General features: G+C 47.3%; 1 protein-coding gene across 1 annotated transcript in view; it reads right to left on the minus strand.

The window, feature by feature from the left end:
- Positions 1–18,388, minus strand: part of LOC137534083 (intestine-specific homeobox-like) — a 147,397-nt gene extending 129,009 nt beyond the window's left edge. The window contains exon 1 of the mRNA XM_068255435.1: positions 18,093–18,388. The gene's annotated coding sequence lies outside the window, so the exon portion shown is untranslated. The remainder of the gene's footprint in view (positions 1–18,092) is intronic.
- Between the last annotated feature and the right edge of the window lie 215 nt (positions 18,389–18,603).

Genomic DNA, 18,603 nt, shown 5'->3' on the forward strand with positions numbered 1-18,603 from the left:
AATCAGGTAGTGTAATTAAGGTACTGCTTCACACTGACACACCAAACTGTTCACTGAAAAGAACAGGTATGCAGTGGCGGGTTCACTAAACAGGTATACAGTGGCGGGTCCACTGAACAGAACAGGTATGCAGTGGCGGGTCCACTGAACAGAACAGGTATGCAGTGGTGGGTTCACAGAACAGGTATGCAGTGGTGGGTTCACAGAACAGGTATGCAGTGGCAGGATCACTGAACAGGTATGCAGTGGTGGGTGGGTTCACAGAACAGGTATGCAGTGGCAGGATCACTGAACAGGTATGCAGTGGTGGGTGGGTTCACAGAACAGGTATGCAGTGGTGGGTTCACAGAACAGGTATGCAGTGGCAGGATCACTGAACAGGTATGCAGTGGTGGGTGGGTTCACAGAACAGGTATGCAGTGGCAGGATCACTGAACAGGTATGCAGCCAGGAAAAGCTAAGCCTAACTAATCTTTCCCTATGAGAGACAGACAGCAGCTCGCCCTACTCTCTCTAATGCAGGCACACGAGTGGCCGTAATGGCCGCCGCTGCCTGCCTTATATAAGGGGGGTGGGGCTCCAGGGGCTAGTGTAGCCTAATTGGCTACACTGGGCCTGCTGACTGTGATGTAGAGGGTCAAAGTTGACCCTCATAGTGCATTGTGGGGCGAACCGAACTTCCGGAAACGTTCGCCTACGGGAGGCGAACGCGAACCACCGAAGTTCGCCGGGAACCGTTCGCCGGCGAACCGTTCGGCCCATCTCTAACGTCAGGTAAGTCAACCTCCTCCCCCCAGCCGCGAACAATACCACGGGAAGGTTGAGCAGCACAAGCCCCTTGCGATGCCTGCTGAGGTTGTTCTCCTGCCGCTGTCCCCTCCTCCTCCTCCTCCTCCTCCCCCAAAGAAACACCTTGCTCATCATCCTCTGAGTCTGACTCGTCTTCTGCACACGACTTCTCTTCTTCCTCCTCTTCCCCCCTCTGTGCTGCCGCAGGTGTTGAGGAAACAGCTGGGTCTGATGAAAATTGGTCCCATGCCTGTTCCTGCCGTAATGGTTCCTGGTCACGCTCATTCACAGCTTCATCCGCCACTCTACGCACAGCACGCTCCAAGAAGTAAGCATAGGGAATTAAGTCGCTGATGGTGCCCTCACTGCGGCTCACCAGGTTGGTCACCTCCTCAAACGGCCGCATGAGCCTGCATGCATTTTTCATCAGTGTCCAGTTGTCGGGCCAGAACATCCCCATCTTCCCAGACTGTTTCATTCTACTGTAGTTGTAGAGGTAGTGGGTCACGGCTTTCTTCTGTTCTAGCAGGCGGGAGAACATGAGCAGGGTCGAGTTCCAGCGAGTCGGGCTATCGCAAATGAGGCGTCTAACCGGCATGTTGTTTTTGCGCTGAATTTCCGCAAAGCGTGCCATGGCTGTGTAAGACCGCCTCAAATGCCCACAGAACTTCCTGGCCTGCTTCAGGACATTCGCTAAGCCAGGGTACTTTGCCACAAATCTTTGAACCACTAGATTCATGACATGTGCCATGCAGGGTATGTGTGTCAGCTTCCCCATATGCAAAGCGGCAAGCAGATTGCTGCCGTTGTCGCACACCACGTTGCCTATCTCCAGGTGGTGCGGGGTCAGCCACTCATCCACCTGTTTCTTAAGAGCAGCCAGGAGAGCTGCTCCAGTGTGACTCTCCGCTTTGAGACAAGACATGTCCAAGATGGCGTGACACCGTCTTACCTGGCATGCAGCATAGGCCCTGAGGAGCTGGGGCTGTGTAGCTGGAGAGGAGAACTGCCACTCAGCCAAGGAGGAGGAGGACAGCAAAGAGCATGTAGCAGGAGGAGAGGAGGTGGCAGGAGGCCTGCCTGCAAGCCGTGGAGGTGTCACAATTTGGTCCGCTGCGCCCTGCTTGCCATCGTTCACCACCAGGTTCACCCAATGGGCTGTGTAGGTAATGTAGCGGCCCTGCCCGTGCTTGGCAGACCAGGCATCCGTGGTCAGGTGTACCCTTGACCCAACGCTCTTCGCAAGAGATGACACCACTTGCCTCTCAACTTCACCGTGCAGTTGGGGTATGGCCTTTCTCGAAAAATAAGTGCGGCCTGGCATCTTCCACTGCGGTGTTCCGATGGCCACAAATTTACGGAAGGCCTCAGAGTCCACCAGCCGGTATGGTAACAGCTGCCGAGCTAACAGTTCCGCCACGCCAGCTGTCAGACGCCGGGCAAGGGGGTGACTGGCCGAAATTGGCTTCTTCCGCTCAAACATTTCCTTCACGGACACCTGACTGCTGCTGTGGGCAGAGGAGCAGGAACCGCTCAAGGGCAGAGGCGGAGTGGAGGAGGGTGCCTGTGAAGGTGGAAGGGAGAAAGCGGCAGAAGCAGATAATGCACCTGATGGAGGAGGAAGAGGAGAAGGAGGGTGGCTTTGCTTTTGTGTGCTGCTGCTGCTTTTGCTCAGGTGGCCATCCCATTGCTGTTTGTGCCTTTTCTCCAGGTGCCTTCATAAGGCACTTGTCCCTACGTGAGTGTTGGCCTTTCCACGGCTCAATTTTTGTTGGCAGAGCGAACAGATGGCTTTGGTCCGATCTGAGGCACACACATTAAAAAATTTCCACACCGCTGAGCCACCCTGGGATGTGGGCACTATGGGGACCTCAGCAGCTGATGCTGAAGGGCAAGTTGGCTGGCTGTACCTAGGTGGCAATACATGGTGCCGGACTCTGCCACCAGCTGTTTCTGACGAAGAGCTGCCCCAGCTTCTTTCAGCAACTTCTCTCCTCCTACTACTCTCTGACTCCCCCTCTGAACTGTCCCCCTCTTCATCTCCTCTATTGGGAACATACAGAGGATCCCTATTACCGTCATCATCGTAGTCATCCTGCCCAGCTTCGCTTGCCTCAGACAAATCCAAACTTGCACCATCAGTAGGTCCTTCATCCTCCTGACACGTTACATCCATAGTGTTGCCGCGTAACTCAGAGATATGAGCTGGTGAAAATTCATCTGGCTGTAACAACAATGGCTGTGCATCAGTGATTTCACCACTAAATAATTCTTGCGAAGTGTCAAATGCAGCGGAAGTGGTGCTAGTAGTAGCGCTGGTGGCTGAGCAAGATGAGGTGTTCTGTGTCGCTAAATACTCAACCACGTCCTGACAATCTTGGGAGGTGATGGGACGTGCCTTCTTCCGAGCACTGTACTGTGGGCCAGGTCCACACGAAATTACATTTACACGACCTCGCGCAGACCTGCCGGGTGGCCTTCCTCTGGCTCTGGCACTACCTCTTACTCTACCTGTTTTGTCCATATCGGGTATGCACGGAGTGGTATATCACACTGCGTGCACTCACGTAGGTAGGTGGGTTCACTTAACTGCACAGGTATGCGCACTGATGCGGTGGGTTCACTGAACAGAACAGGTATACAGTGGCGGGTTCACAGAACAGGTATGCAGTGGCAGGTTCACTGAACACAACAGGTATGCAGTGGCAGGTTCACTGAACACAACAGGTATGCAGTGGCGGGTTCACTGAACAGGTATACAGTGGCGGGTCCACTGAACAGAACAGGTATGCAGTGGCGGGTTCACTAAACAGAACAGGTATACAGTGGCGGGTTCACAGAACAGGTATGCAGTGGCGGGTTCACTGAACAGGTATACAGTGGCGGGTCCACTGAACAGAACAGGTATGCAGTGGCGGGTCCACTGAACAGAACAGGTATGCAGTGGCGGGTTCACTAAACAGAACAGGTATACAGTGGCGGGTTCACAGAACAGGTATGCAGTGGCAGGTTCACTGAACACAACAGGTATGCAGTGGCGGGGTCACTAAACAGGTATACAGTGGCGGGTCCACTGAACAGAACAGGTATGCAGTGGCGGGTTCACTGAACACAACAGGTATGCAGTGGTGGGTTCACTGAACAGGTATGCAGTGGTGGGTTCACAGAACAGGTATGCAGTGGTGGGTTCACAGAACAGGTATGCAGTGGTGGGTTCACAGCACAGGTATGCAGTGGTGGGTTCACAGAACAGGTATGCAGTGGTCGGTTCACTGAACACAACAGGTATGCAGTGGCGGGGTCACTAAACAGGTATACAGTGGCGGGTCCACTGAACAGAACAGGTATGCAGTGGCGGGTTCACTGAACACAACAGGTATGCAGTGGTGGGTTCACTGAACAGGTATGCAGTGGTGGGTTCACAGAACAGGTATGCAGTGGTGGGTTCACTGAACAGGTATGGAGTGGTGGGTTCACAGAACAGGTATGCAGTGGTGGGTTCACAGCACAGGTATGCAGTGGTGGGTTCACAGAACAGGTATGCAGTGGTCGGTTCACAGCACAGGTATGCAGTGGTGGGTTCAATGAACAGGTATACAGTGGCGGGTCCACTGAACAGAACAGGTATGCAGTGGCAGGTTCACTGAACAGGTATGCAGTGGTGGGTTCACAGCACAGGTATGCAGTGGTGGGTTCACAGAACAGGTATGCAGTGGTGGGTTCACAGCACAGGTATGCAGTGGTGGGTTCAATGAACAGGTATACAGTGGCGGGTCCACTGAACAGAACAGGTATGCAGTGGCGGGTTCACTGAACAGGTATACAGTGAAGGGTCCAATGAACAGAACAGGTATGCAGTTTCGGGTTCACTGAACAGGTATGCAGTGGTGGGTTCACAGAACAGGTATGCAGTGGTGGGTTCACAGCACAGGTATGCAGTGGTGGGTTCAATGAACAGGTATACAGTGGCGGGTCCACTGAACAGAACAGGTATGCAGTGGCAGGTTCACTGAACAGGTATGCAGTGGTGGGTTCACAGCACAGATATGCAGTGGTGGGTTCACAGAACAGGTATGCAGTGGTGGGTTCACAGCACAGGTATGCAGTGGTGGGTTCAATGAACAGGTATACAGTGGCGGGTCCACTGAACAGAACAGGTATGCAGTGGCAGGTTCACTGAACAGGTATGCAGTGGTGGGTTCACAGAACAGGTATGCAGTGGTGGGTTCACAGCACAGGTATGCAGTGGTGGGTTCACAGCACAGGTATGCAGTGGTGGGTTCAATGAACAGGTATACAGTGGCAGGTCCACTGAACAGAACAGGTATGCAGTGGCAGGTTCACTGAACAGGTATGCAGTGGTGGGTTCACAGCACAGGTATGCAGTGGTGGGTTCACAGAACAGGTATGCAGTGGTGGGTTCACAGAACAGGTATGCAGTGGTGGGTTCACAGCACAGGTATGCAGTGGTGGGTTCAATGAACAGGTATACAGTGGCGGGTCCACTGAACAGAACAGGTATGCAGTGGCAGGTTCACTGAACAAGTATGCAGTGGTGGGTTCACAGCACAGGTATGCAGTGGTGGGTTCACAGAACAGGTATGCAGTGGTGGGTTCACAGCACAGGTATGCAGTGGTGGGTTCAATGAACAGGTATACAGTGGCGGGTCCACTGAACTGAACAGGTATGCAGTGGTGGGTTCACAGAACAGGTATGCAGTGGTGGGTTCACAGCACAGGTATGCAGTGGTGGGTTCACAGAACAGGTATGCAGCCAGACAGGAACAAGTTAAGCCTAACTAATCTTTCCCTGAGAGACAGTCTGCAGCAGCTCGCCCTACTCTCACTAACGCAGGCAGCACACGAGTGACCGTAATGGCCGCCGCTGCCTGCCTTATATAAGGGGGGGGTGGGGCTCCAGGGGCTAGTGTAGCCTAATTGGGTACACTGGGCCTGCTGACTGTGATGTAGAGGGTCAAAGTTGACCCTCCATGTGCATTATGGGGCGAACCGAACTTCCGCAAAGGTTCGCCTGCGGGACGCGAACGCGAACCATTGAAGTTCGCATGGAACCGTTCGCAGGCGAACCGTTCGGCCCAACTCTAGCTGCAGGGACCACGTGAGCGGAGCTCTCCGCATCACGTGGTCCCGCCAGCTAATCAGCGGCCGCTCCAAAGAGTAAACACTGCAAGTGCAGTGAATGCCAAGTAGCCATGTGCCTGGCTACGTAGCGGCCTCTCCCCGCCTCCTCACCGCCCCTAAAATAAAAAAAAAAACACCAGTACTGAGCATGTGCAAACAGTTTAACACGGCTTAGCCCCGTATAAAGTACTGCATACAGTACGTTGTCTTGACGTGAAGCGTTACTGTGTAACGCAAAGTGGGCATTGTGAACAGCCCATTGATTTTTCATTGCTGTACGGTGGGGTGTGTTACAGGCTGCTCTAACGTGCGCCTGTAACGTCCCACTGTGAAAGCAGCCTTAAAGCTGCAGTGGTCCTTATTGTGAAAAATGGCCTGGTCTTTAGGGAGGTGCAACACTGCGGTCCTCAAGTGGTTAAAGAATAGTCTTGGGAATGTGGGAGAGAAGCAAGCGTTGAAATCTTTCATATATAAAAGTGAGATTTTGCTCTGGGGCTCGGTTAAAGGGTAAAAAAAAATTCAGTTTATACTCCAGTATGTGTGGTGCGTTACATAAGTGTGTGGAAGGCTGTCTCTCTCCCGGAGATGACCCGGCTTGGCACAATGGCCTCGATTCATCATTGTCTTTGAGATAACTTTTTCCAGTTTGTTAAATTACCGAATTCGAAGTTTAGCGATTTCTAGTTGTATTCATCAAGGTTTTTCGGCATTCGGTGTGAATTCGATAACAATTCGGTAAACATTCGGTAACGTGTCGATATTTCCATTTTACAGCGGTAATTTAACACAAGGCCATAAGATTCCCATGGAATTGTGGGTAAAAGGCAGTCCTTTGAGCACTACATAGCAACATTCTGAATAGGGCTTAACACCTGGACCAGGATTCTGGAAGTGGTTGGGACAATCCCACAATTTGATAGGAGCCTTTTCTAAAAAATTATAGTGCAGCTAGCAAAATTAGTTAACCCGGGCACTGCCTGTGTTCTCTTACAAGATGATTCAAGAGAAATGCAGATGTCGTGTTATAGCAAATAAATCTATTCTCTTACACATTTATATGGTTGCAGACCTTATTCTTGCCCTTCTGCGCCTTTGAATCACTCTCAGCTGATACATAACCACTTCAAATGGCTGCATCTTCTCTGTCAGCAATGATCTGACAGGAATAACGACAAAGCAGTGAAGGAGATAACTAATCCTAAATGTAACGCTAAACCACGCCCACTTTCTTTTTCATGAATTGCACTTTCTTCCGTTTTAGCGAATCGTTACCGAATCGTTAACGAATGTTCGCTAACAGCTGTAGATAACTTTGATGAATCCTGAAATGAAGTTAACAAATTCGGTATTTTACCAAACTGTTGTTAACAAATTTGCTAAGTGTTGATGAATCGAGGCCAATCTCTGCACACATTCTTGGTGCCAGGGCAGCTTCGTGACAACCTTGACTTGTGAAGGGAAATCATTTTATGTTTTTCCATTGTTATCAGTGACTACAGTAATAACTATCGGGCAGACATCAGTGCAGCTGAAGTGAAGGAAATATGCATTATGCTTTTTAATATAAAAGAGGCTTGTTTGATTCTGAGCAATGTTTTAGTTGTCATGCTGCATTTTTAAGGCCTGGTGCACACCAAAACCCGCTAGCAGATCCGCAAAATGCTAGCAGATTTTGAAATGCTTTTTGTTATTTTTCTGTAGCGTTTCAGCTAGCATTTTGCGGTTTTTGGAAGCGTTTTTGGTGTAGTAGATTTCTGATATTGTTACAGTAAAGCTGCTACTGAACAGCTTCTGTAACAAAAACGCCGGCAAAACCGTTCTGAAGTGCCGTTTTTCAGAGCAGTTTGCGTTTTTCCTATACTTAACATTGAGGCAAAAACGCATCCACAATCCAAAAAATGCCTCACCCCGGGAGTATGCGTTTCTGCAAAACGCCTCCCGCTCTGGTGTGAGCCACCCCATTGAGATACATTGACCAAGCGTATCCGCAGCCGCAAGTGGCTGCAGAAACGCCGAGATAGCCGCTCGGTGTGCACCAGCCCTAACTGTTTAACGATGTAAAAGTTACTTGATTAGCTGACTTCTAATTATTTAAAGGACAACTGTAGTGAGAGGTATATGGAGGCTGCCATGTTTATTTCCTTTTAAGCAATACCAGTTGCCTGGCAGCCCTGCTGATCCTCTGCCTCTAATACTATTAGCCATAGCCCCTGAACAAGCATGCAGCAGATCAGGTGTTTCTGACATTAAAGTCAGATTTGACAAGACTAGCTGCATGCTTGTTTCTGGTGTTATTCAGATACTACTGCAGAGAAATAGACCAGCAAGGCTGCCAGGCAACTGGTATTGATTAAAAGGAAATAAATATGTCAGCTTCCGTATACCGCTTACTTCAGTTCCCCTTTAAAGTGTACCTGTGAGGGAAAAAAAGGCAACTAAGGACTGAATTTCATCCCAATCAGTAGCTGATACGCCCTTTCCCATGAGTAATCTTTTTACCTTTTCTCAAACAGATCATCAGGTTGGTCTCTATAGGTACATACACACATCGGATTTTCGCAAACGTCAAATTGGGCGTGTGTAAAGTTTGCCGTTCAGCTGATAAGACTGAATTTGAGCGATCCGCTTGTCGGATCGCTCAAGTCCAGTCTTATCAGCTGAACGACAGTCTGTACACACGCTCGATTTGACGTCCAAACGACGAGTTGTTTGCGAAAATCCGACGTGTGTATGTACCTTTTGGCTGATATTGTGGCGAAACCCCTCCCACAGTGTGATGTCATGGCCATGGTCCTGAAAACTTCCCATCTGTGAGCCTTGTTGCATTGTGGGAAATAATGGCTGTGTCCAACTGCCAAGCAACCAGTATCTCCCCCTGTGCATATGTATATTCTATAAAAAACAAAACAAAAAAAAAACCTTTTAGCCTATCACATTGTTAGGGGGTGTGGTTATAATGGCAGTTAGTGCTGTCTGTTTTTATTTTCTCGTCTCCCAGTAGTAAAGATGACGTGCAGGCTCATTGTGGATCGAACAATTTGAACAAATTACATGGTGAATATCAATCATTTCTTGATCTCTCTATTTTGTAACTTCTCACTTTTGCAATGCATTGATTTATTCCCCCCCCCCCCCCCTTTTCACTAAAGTTCCCTCTACTGAGTTAAGTTTCTTAAAGGACAACTGAAGCGAGAGGGATATGGAGGCTGCCATATTTGTTTCCTTTTAAGAAATACCATTCGCCTGGCTGTCCTGCTGATCCTCTGCCTCTAATACTAGTCATAGCCCCTGAACAAGCATGCAGCAGATCAGGTGTTTCTGACATTAATGTCATAGCTGACAAGATTAGCTGCATGCTTGTTACTGGAGTTACTCGCACATACTGCAGCCAAATAGACCAACAGGGCTGCCAGGCAATCGGTATGGTTTAAAAGGAAATAAATATGGCAGCTTCCATATTCTTCCCACTTCAGTTTCCCTTTAACCACTTCGCATCCAGACCTTGTTTCCCACTTTTGGACCAGAGCAGTTTTGACAGTTTAGCTGTGTCCTTATTTAATCAGAAACAACTTTATCCCTACTTATGACACAGAAATGAAATATATATTGTTTTTTTTCCAAGACAAACTAGGCTTTCATTGTATGCCATGTTTTCCCTCAAACAATTTAGTTTTCCATGGATTTTAATGGGAAAACTAGGAAAAAAATAGACAAAAAACATTTCTCAGTTTTACCAATTCCAGTTAAAAAATAAAAAGGGATACTGTAGATAAAAACTACAAATTTTGTTTGGCTATTCTTACCGTTCATCACAAAACTTAGATTATGTTCCTGTCACAATTTATGGTGAAGATATTTGATTCTGAAATAATGCTAGTGTGATATATAAATTATATAAAAGATTTTTACCATTAAAAATCATCTCATTAGCTCAGGAAACATATATTCCCATTCACCAATTAGTGCTGCATCAAATAGTGCCAGAAATGTGCACAGGAGCTACTGACTTAGATGAAGTCACAGATGATGTAGCTATACTGTAGTGGTTTGCTTTAAAGCCTTATTAAGGTACCCATACACTCGTCAGATTGGCAGCAGATAGATAAGAAATGCATCTGATGATCTATCTGATGCGTTTTTAGAACATTTTTTACCAGGATAGAATTCCAATAGATTTCAGTTTGAAATCTATTGAAATTCGATCTGATGGCATTTTTTTGCCATCAGATTTCCATTAAGGCCAATGCAAACTGATAAGCAATCTCATCAGATCGACCTAAATTTTCCACCCTGCAAGTTCGATGGAAATCCATCGAAATCGATCGAAATCGGCCGTCGATCGGTCGATTGGCCAACCGATTTGCAATCGATCGATCGGGATCGATCGGTCGGCCAGAAAATCGGCTGAGTGTATGGGCTGCTTAAGTTCAGGTAAAGCCACATCAGATAGATAAGAAATCAATCTGATGATCTATCTGCTGCTAACTTGACGAGTGTATGACCACCTTTAGTTCAGGCTTCTGTTATTTCTTCACAATGTTTGGTGCTTTGTACACATCATTTTTCCTTTATCCATCTTTGATTACTTGGTTGGCTGGCTTTGCAATGCTGACTTCCTGATTGCTGCTGTTCAGTCGAGCCAGACTCCTCCCCCTAAACCAGTCCTGGGCAAAGTACATAGTGGGATGGAGGCCCTTGATGTATAGGTTAATCGTGTCCAATTATTAAAGAGCGAGGCAATAGCTTACCTCTCCAGAAGAAGCGCCTATACTCTACTAGCACTGCTAATGTGGCACCTGAGGAAGCGGGCCAGTACCCGTGAAATGCATTGTCTAATTGTTCTGAATATTTTTCCAGTTTAAGTGATGTCCTTATCTTCTGGAGAAGTAAGTTATTGCCTCTCTTTGAAAAACAAAGTAAAAAACATCCAAAATTAAAAAGAGCCACAGGAGAACGACCATTCAGCATCCGGCGGGACCTAGAAAACTGAGTGGGGATGGTTATCTTCCTGGAGCTACATATGCTCAGTTATACAATCATCTAACAATACTGCACCATTGGGCTCCTGGTCTCTCCCATACTTTTTGCCTAGGTGTCTTGAATACTTGGTGAACACAGGATTTTCTAAGACCTTCCTACATGGGCAAAGCACTGGCCACACCCAGCCCATTTAGTTTTTTTTTTATCCCTTCTCTCTATGCAGAGTTGGGAGTTATGTATAAATTAGGTTACTCCCTCTCTCTCAGCTTCCGCTCGGAGGTCCCAATGGGGCACCGTAAGAAAACTTGGTATAGCCTAGGCACCATGTAATAATGCTGGCACAGGGTATGGACTTTAATAGCGTGACAATGTAACATTGCAAAATTCATTTTAGGCTACTTACACACCAAGACGTTGTGTTTTAGGGGATGTTATGGTCGCATAATGTGCACCCAACACAACGCCTGGTGGTGTTGGATGTGAACGTCAGACTGAGCCGCGTTGTGCAGCTCACTCTGGCGTCCGTGATGCCGTGATGCATACTCTTGGACGCATGCGGCATCACGTGGTCCCGCCAGCCAATCGCCGCACAGAGCGGCGCTCCAGGAAGTAAACACTGCACGTCACACCGTGCAGTGAATATTAATTGGCCATGTGCCTGGCCGAGGAGGAGGAGGGAAGACCTCCTCCTCCAACACTACTGAGCATGTGCGCACAGTCTAACGCGGCTTAGCCGCGCATAACGCCATAGCATGCAGCACATTCAACTGACGTCCTGCGTTACAATGTAACGCAACGTGGGCACTGTGAACAGCCCATTGATTTTTCATTACTGTGCGGTGGGCTGTGTTACAGGCTGCACTAACGTGCGCCTGTAACGTCTCACTGTGAAAGCAGCTTTAAACTAGAATATTGGTAAATTCTTAAAGAAGAACCCCGGCCACAAGCCTTAGAATGACTAGCTGAGGAAGGATGTGATGTTGCAATGTAGCTGGTTACAGGGGTCTAGTCCTGGGAAAAAAGGTGGGTGGACTCTACCCCGACACTAAAAATGGGCGTGACCATGCAGCAGAATGTGGGCGTGGTCATGGTCGTGGTCATGGGTGGGCCATAGTCCTGGAAAAAGTAGTGAGTGGGCTCACCCCAGCCACGGATGCCACCCCCCATACTCCCCACCCCCCAAAAAAAGGATATATACAGTGGGATTCGAAAATTTGGCCAACCTTGTTAATTGTCAGGATTTTATTGTACAAATCATTGGTTGATAGATTCGATAAAAAATGTCAGTTAGATATAAACCTTGAAAGCTTTAAACTTTAGGAGACACACAAAGCGTGATATCTGAGAAGTGAAATTAAGTTTATTGGATTTACAGAAAGCGTGGAGTAATTGTTTAAACTGAATTAGGCAGGTGCATAAATTTGGACACTGATGTCATTTTACTCATTCCAAAACCTTTACAAGTATTATTGGAACTCAAATTGGCTTGGTAAGCTCAGTCACCCCTGCCTACATACCCAGGTAAATCCAAATATGAGAAAGAGTATTTAAGGGGGTCAATTATAAGTTTCCCTCCTCTTTGAATTTTCACTGAAGAGTAGCAACATAGGGGTCTAAAAAAAACTCACAAATGACTTGAAGACAAAGATTGTTTACTGTCATGGTTTAAGGGAAGGAGACAGAAAACTGTCTGAGAGATTTCAGCTGTCTTTTTCCAGTTAGGAACATGTTGAGGAAATAGAAGACCACAAACTCAGTTCAAGTTAAAGCTCGAAGTGGCAGACCAAGAAAAATCTTGTATAGATAGTAGCGCTATATGGTGAGAACAGTCAGACATTTCTTTTTTGTGGTGGCCAAGTGTATGCACCAGCACCTGCCTACTTTTGTTTAAACAATTATTGCACACTTTCTGTACATTCAATAAACTTCATTGCACTTCTCAAATATCACTGTGTGCGTCTCCTATATGATATATTTAACTGACATTTTTTATCGTAACATCCAACATTTATGCAGGAAAATCATGACTACTAAGGTTGTCCAAACTTTTGCATCCCTCACTTATTTTACAATATATCTGGAGACAGCAGGTCACTTTTTAGACAATATGTCTGGAGACAGCAGGTCACTTTTTAGACAATATATCTGGAGACAGCAGGTCACTTTTTAGACAATATTTGTGGAGAAATTAGGTCACTTATTTTACAATATATCTGGAGACAGCAGGTCACTTTTTAGACAATATATCTGGAGACAGCAGGTCACTTTTTAGACAATATTTCTGGAGAAATTAGGTCACTTTTTTTACAATATATCTGGAGACAGCAGGTCACTTTTTAGACAATATATCTGGAGACAGCAGGTCACTTTTTAGACAATATATCTGGAGACAGCAGGTCACTTTTTAGACAATATTTGTGGAGAAATTAGGTCACTTTTTTTACAATATATCTGGAGACAGCAGGTCACTTTTTAGACAATATTTGTGGAGAAATTAGGTCACTTTTTAGACAATATATCTGGAGAAAGCAGGTCAATTTTTAGACAATATATCTGGAGACAGCAGGTCACTTTTTAGACAATATTTCTGGAGAAATTAGGTCACTTTTTAGACAATATATCTGGAGAAAGCAGGTCACTTTTTAGACAATATATCTGGAGACAGCAGGTCACTTTTTAGACAATATTTCTGGAGAAATCAGGTAACTTTAGACAATATATCTGGTTACAGGTCACAGGTGGTCACTTTTTAGACAAAAATATCTGGAAAAAGCAGGAGGTCAATAATATTATCAGGCAATATATTACACTGACACTGGTCTGACTGGTGGGTAATGGTATTATATCTGGCTGGACTGGCACTGGCAGGCAGAGTTAAATTAAGTCTCCTGAGTCCTGTCTGTACTAGCAGGCCTGGCCTGCAAGAGCAAGGTGGTGCACAGTGCACACACACTGTCTGTGACAGTGCTGCAGTCAGTCAGTCCGGGTGGGCTAAGAGAAGACTCTCTGGAGTGGACTGGGTGACGGACGGTCACTCTCAGACTCAGAGTGACTCGTCTCAGGGAGCAAATAGGGCAGGCTAGCTAGCCTAGTAGGTAATGGAGAATCCGAATGGAGATCACAGATCAGATTTCGCACTAGAGCTCAGCTCAGGAGCAGCAGACTGTCTCTCTGTCTGTCTGCTCTGCCTGTGTGGCTAAAATGGCGCTGGGGGCTGCTGGGCTGGGCTGGGCTTAGCCTGGCTGGGCTGGGAGGTAAAGACGTCACGCCGCATCACGCGAGCGGCCGTCATTACGCTCCGGCTCCAGCTCCACCCACTAGAGGAGGGGAGAAGCCGGGAAAGAAATGCCCAGCGTGCCGAGCGGTCATGTGACTAAGCTGTCACATGACCGCAGCGCCTGCGATCACGCGAGCTCAGCTGCCGCTCCGGCTCCGCCTACTAGAGGAGGGGAGAAGCCGCGAGAGAAGTGCCCAGCGCGCTGCGGCTGTTCTGCGCAGTCTAGCCCAGCCGCCAACCAGGAAATGGGGACAGGGTGGGCGGCGTTCACGTTGAAGAAAAGGTTTGTGAACGTCGTCCACCCGCGTTCACGCCCCACTCGACCACTGGCTGGTTATGAGGAAGAGATGGCTGTGGAAACCAAACCAGTCACAGTAAACCAGAACAGCAGAATAAATACAAATAGGATTGTCTGACATCAAGTTGATGGTGCATATTTATTTTACAAATACCATAAGCAACAAATTATTAGCATAATAGAAAGAAAACCATTATAACAAAAACATCCACTGGGAAATAGATTTGTTTTGCTTGAACATATAATACTGAGTAAAATAATGTTACATACAGAGAAGACATATACATAAGATATTGGTGCCACATACACTGAGTGCTGTGCGGTACGTGGCGTCCTACGTCTGGGCGGAGTACACATGATCAATACGGCTCAGAATTGTTCTCAGTGAAAATCTACCTTACTGCTGTTAGAATGGTGTTAAAGGGGACCTGAACTTAGAACTTTCTCTCCGCTCTAAAAGATGAGCAACAGCATAATAACTGTAGAAAGGTAATTTGTTTGGTAAGAACCTACCCCAGAGATTCTTACAATAACCTTTAAAGAAAAACCTTTCTTTGTTACAGCTTACAGAAATCCTGCAATACATCTGCAGTGTGTCTACTTCCTGCTTTCATGGAAGCAGAGAAAGGGTTAACCTCCTGGGTTTACATACTAGCTTTGTCTGCTGAATTTCCACACGGACACAACTGAGGTCAAATTACACTTGTGATTACTTGAAGATGAGAGGGTATTGGACAGGCTCTTCTCTCTAAAAACACCCAGGGTGCATTTTTCGGTTTTCCTTGTGACCTGTGCAAGAGTTCAGGTCCACTTTAACTATTTTCAGAAGAGGGAAAGGTAGGCTTGAAGTGTATCATTGGTCAGGGGCGTTAATACTCCTGTACTCCCCTAAACAATACTTGGATGTTACCAACGTACCCCCCCCCCCCCCCCCACCTGCCTTGGTGACCCATCTATTAAGCTTCATATAACAAGTGTGGCCCCCATGATTCTCCCAACCAGTAACCAGTGTAGCCAAAGCAACAGCAGCTATTGATGGAAGAAAGTGAGTACACGGGGGCCCTTCAGGCCCTGGGCCACCTATGGCTACACCCCAGTAATTACGCCCCTGTCCCTGGTCACAGGTACAGAGGAGTGGGAACAGTTCTTGGGGGATGTGGTCCGCACAGAAGGGGCTAACTTGCCTATGTTGCTGCGTTTCTCCAAAGCGCTGCATGCCTCTCTCCAATCTCCCCGACACTTGTGCTTTCACAAACAGAACTTCGGCTTTGAAGGTGGAAGTATCGGGACGACTTAGAGCGGCATTCAGCTCAGTGGTGAGAGGCATCAATATAAGACGAATTAACCCCTTCAGCCACAGACCGAGCGCATCGTACACATTGGGGCAGTTTAGTATTTTGCAAGTGTTCCCACTTATCCCTGGTCACAAGCACCAACATTTTCTTATCCAACTTCAAAGCCACCAATCACTCAACAACACCAGCCCACCTCATGCCTTGTGCAGCGAGTGGCGGAGGGAGAAAAATCTGAGAAACTGTTCATACACATAATGACTACAATAATTGGCAAATCCAGTGATTTATATTTGCAGACATTTGCTTAAGATTGAGGTGTTGCCTAGAGAAACCTGGGCTGTCTGACGGGCATGCAGCTGCCATCTAGTCTGTTAACCATACTAAAGTTTCCATTCTTCTATTACTCAATGTCGGTATAGCTGTACTGTTCTGTTAGCTGTAGCAACCAGTGTATTAGGCCTCTTTTCCATGTGAGGCTGAACTGCGCGCTTGTCTGCTACATGCAGCTGAATGGCAGCTTTTGGCACACCAGCAGGAGGGGATGGGGGTTAAGCACATCATGTTTTTTTATTTTTACATAGAAAAGTTCTCTTATTCAAAGCATACGGGAGGTTTGCAATGCGCCAGTATTTTCTCCAGGAGGGGGAAGACGCTGGATCCTGGAGAGGTTTTCCCTACCCTCCTCTGGCTTAATCCAGCGCTGAGACCCAGAGGCGCGGCCAACACTGCGCAGTAGCACGGACTCGCTTGGGCTCCAGTGGAAAAAGCGTTGCTCGATTGGGTCCGTGCTACTACTGGGCAGGAATTTCTCGCCAGTGCCATAGCACCCGACCGGTTTCGGTCCAAGCGGGTCTGTGTTACTGCACTGTCGACGAGCTATTTTATAGGGATCCCAGCGCTGTAACGGTGGAAGACGGCAGAAGCTTCTCTAGAATCCAGAGGCTTCACCCTCCCGAGGTGAGTACCCTGTAAGGGCACTTTTTTTCCGCTACAGGTACACTTTAGATACATTCTAAGCACTACACTTGATACCCTTCAAACAGCCTGGTTGCTATAGGCAACATCTCTTTACAACATTTTTTCCCCATAAACAAGTCTATAATAGTCTCTGCAGCCCCAGAATCTGTCCAGAATGCGAGACACAAATGCTGGTGATGTCCAGTTATCCGTAGAGATAAGTCACATATAAATAAAGCAGAATCGGGTCCCATTCTTTGCGTTCAGTCAATGATCAGAACAAGCGGCGCACTTCATCGCAGGACATGCGGCCGCCCGCAGGGGGCGGAGCAATACAAACGCATACAAAATGTCGCTACATCGTACACTACTTCAGCCAGCTCGTTTGCATATGATAGTAAAAGCACCAGAGAAGCCGCGTGAAACGATTCAGCAAAGAGTGCAAAAATCTGAGAGATGTTTTCAGAAGTACATGAATGTTTTACAGCATGCAGATTATACAATATAGACCTCTTTTCTTCTGAAAATAGAACTATGCCTGTTAAACTCTGAAGTATTCCATTCGGGTAGAGTAAAAACCGTGTGCTGTGATTTACCTTATCAGGAAAAATAACCACCCTCTTGTGCAGCTCTCGACATTGGCCGGGTGATTTCTGACGGCTACGAGAGATGGCCAATGACCTTCATGCTAATTTCATACAAAATGTATGCAGCTGAATGGTGCCAATAAAATTCCATTTTTGATTTGCGTAATTCACCTAGCCCAAAGCCCCGTTCAGACTGTGCGTTCCTAGCCATTTTTACAGAACGCATACGGGCAGACTTTGCGCATAGAAGCGGCTAATAATGTTTTCTAATAGCCTCGTTCACATGTATGCGTATGAGACGCATAGGTTTCTCATCCGCATTGCTGCACGCACAAACGGACGCAATGAAAGTCTATAGATGCGTATCAAAAACACGTACTATTGCGTTTTTAGCGTAAGTTTCCCTCTGCGTTTCCCATAATTCTTTTCGGTTTCCTGTGTGACGTGTGTGGGCATAACGCAATAGAAAACGCATTTGAACTCAAGAAAAACGCATACAAACGAATGCGTTTTTCAACGTGCGTTTCCTTGAATTTCTATGCGTTCTGTAAACGCTGACAGTATGAACAGGGCCTTAAAGATCATTCGCATCTCACTGACCATCTCTACGTCCAGCTGCCCCCCACCCCCACACTAACATTTTGCTCACTTGCCCCTTTTTTAGGACGGATGTACAGATCTGTGTAAATATTTCTTTACAAAAATACATGAGTATGACCCCTGGCTTGCCGACTTTGAGATTGCTTATGATTATAATTGACTGTCACCTGATATCAGAGCTGTGTAACTATACTTGTTGCCTGAGGCTGCTTGCACACCAAGACGTTACAGGCGCACGTTAGTGCGCCTGTAACGCTCCCCCAACGCACAGCAATGTAACACAAGTGGGCTGTTCACACAGCCCACGTTGCGTTACATGTAACGCTGCACGTCCTGTGCAAAGTGCAGCATGCTACGGCGTTGGAGCGGCTATAGCCGCGTTAGACTGTTTGCACATGCGCAGTGGGGGGCGGAGGAGGCGGGGAGAGCCAGCTACAGTAGCCGCGCACATGGCTACTTAATATTCACTGCACTGGCGGGCGCTGATTGGCCGGCGGGACCACGTGATGCGGAGTGTCTCGCTCCGCATCACGTGGTCCCGCTGGCCAATCAGCGCCACTCTGGGAGATATTATGGGCATCGAGCAGCCTAACGCGGCTCACTCTACCGTCGGCTTTTGCAGCACCATACGTTGTGTTAGGTGCACGTTATGCGACCTTAACGTGCCACCTAACACAA

This window comes from Hyperolius riggenbachi, chromosome 10, assembly GCF_040937935.1.
Source record: "Hyperolius riggenbachi isolate aHypRig1 chromosome 10, aHypRig1.pri, whole genome shotgun sequence".
Classification (NCBI taxonomy): domain Eukaryota; kingdom Metazoa; phylum Chordata; class Amphibia; order Anura; family Hyperoliidae; genus Hyperolius; species Hyperolius riggenbachi.